The sequence below is a fragment of the Miscanthus floridulus genome, chromosome 8, assembly GCF_019320115.1.
Source record: "Miscanthus floridulus cultivar M001 chromosome 8, ASM1932011v1, whole genome shotgun sequence".
Classification (NCBI taxonomy): domain Eukaryota; kingdom Viridiplantae; phylum Streptophyta; class Magnoliopsida; order Poales; family Poaceae; genus Miscanthus; species Miscanthus floridulus.
Genome location: NC_089587.1, coordinates 202,992,125 through 202,994,333, shown reverse-complemented (window position 1 = coordinate 202,994,333; position 2,209 = coordinate 202,992,125).

Genomic DNA, 2,209 nt, shown 5'->3' with positions numbered 1-2,209 from the left:
GTATGCTCGTGAATGCAATCATTTAATTCACCTTCTATAAGCTTGTTGCCTGGTTCAACGATAGACACGCTCATGCATTGCAGTTGCGGAGTGATAGAGGGATATGGGTGCTGAAACCAAAGGCACACCTAAAGAAGGCAAGAGAAAGGGCTGGCACACATGAGGTTACATGCTTTGACCATGCCACAGGGACTTATCAGGTCGAGCATAGGGGCGGTAGAACGTTTGATGGTGAGGTCTGAGAGTCGAGGATACATGTGGTTGTCCTCCAAGATTTCAAGTGCACTTATGGTAAACCAAGGCAGTATCACTTTCTATATTCTCATTTGGTGGCAGCAGCTAGGCATTGCAACTATAATATCGAGAGGAGGATACCTCATGAGTTTAGTGTCAACACGCTTGTGCACACATGGAGCCCCCGCTTCGTGCCTTTTTGGGGCCCTGGAGAGTGGCCTCCATATGATGGGCCAAAGTATATTGCGGACCCAGCTTACCGTTGGAACAAACATGGATCAAGGCAGAGGACGAGGCACAGGATGGTTATGGATCAGATACCTAAAAGAACGAGGCATGGGAGAGGAACTCCATTTGTTACTGACCCCGAGCAGTACGAGTGCGGCAAGTGCGGTAGACTTGGTCACAATTCACAAAGTTGCCATTGGCAGATTAGTGAGGTGGGACTATTGGTTGATTTTATTATTTTATATTTGTCGTATTCATTTAATTAATTATGCATGTCTCAATTTATGCTTGTATTTGTGTCAATTACTTATACATTTCTAAGTTCATGTTTCATTATATATTGAAATTCTAATTTATTCACTTTTTTCTAGGATGGAGCAATTCCACCTACTCGACCCGACGTACGAGGCGACCCACCGAGGACGTCTCATAGCACTGGGGTAGGTAATAATCTTTAAGTTTTGTTCAAAATTTGGTGAGCGTACATGTGTTCATGAAGTAACAGGAGACTATGTTTTATTCGATGTAGGACCTTCCGCTCCTTCATCCTAGAACCTACAATGGGTTCTTGGACATGTGGTACAATGATAGGTACACTCCTTTACTGCAAAGAGCTGGCCTGGATGTCATCTCTTTTCAAGTCCGTCGTGGGTTACCCAAGTTTAACTCAGTGGCCATAATTGCGTTGGTTGATAGGTATTAAATTAAATCATTGCCTCCATTCACAGCCATTTATTCATGTGATTGACTTTTTGACAAGTAATCTTGCTTTGTCTTTAATATAGGCGGTGGCCGGAGACTCACAGCTTCCACCTACCTTTTAGGGAGATGACAGTCACACTCTAGGACTACCAGAAGATGCTAGGCCTAAGGATTCATGGCAACCCAGTCACCGGGTAGTGCAGGTCAGAGGGCTAGAGAGCATGAGTGGAGGCCTTCCTTGGGCATGAGCTTGGTGAGCAAGGGGCTCGCACTTCTAGAGTTCCCATCTCCTGGCTATGGGAAGAGTTCGCATAGTGCCTCGAGGAGGCAGATGAGGAGACAGTTTGGAACTACTACAGGGCGTGGATCCTACACCTATTTGCCTGCGTTCTCTTCCTCGATGCCACGGGTGATAGTGTGTCCTAGATGTGGATCCACTGCCTCAGTGACTGGGACCAGGTGGGTCACTACAGCTGGGGCTATGTAGTCTTGTGTTTTCTATACTGGCAGCTATGCGAGGGGTGTCGTCGGTCTTCGTCCAACCCGTCACTTAGTGGATGCATGTACATGTTACAGCTATGGATGTGGGCTCGTCTTCTAGTTGGCCGTCTGAAGGTTCTAGCTCATCGTGAGTGGTTCCAAGGTCAGCCTCTAAGTCAGCAGCCGATGTGGGCGTACCTTTGGGACTAGGTCAGGGTTCCGTAGGCGAAGTTCGACCGGGCGTACATTTAGTTCACGAACGAGCTAGACACGCTGATGGCATCTAGCATAAGTAAATTTTATTTTCTATGCTGCTTTGAAAATGATTAGTATACCATCTAACATCCTTTTTGGACATGTTGCAGGTGGAGTGGGACCTGTACGGTGGAGAGAGCGCACTTCCTTTTTAGTTGAGCAACGTTTGTGGGTTCGACGATGACTTCTATAGGATGAGGTGCCCTCTAATCTGCTTCTATGCTATTGAGTTTCACCTGCCAGATAGGGTTGCATGCCAATTTAGAGTGAGACAGCTTTGGCCTACGGCTATATTCTCGACTGGCGTTGA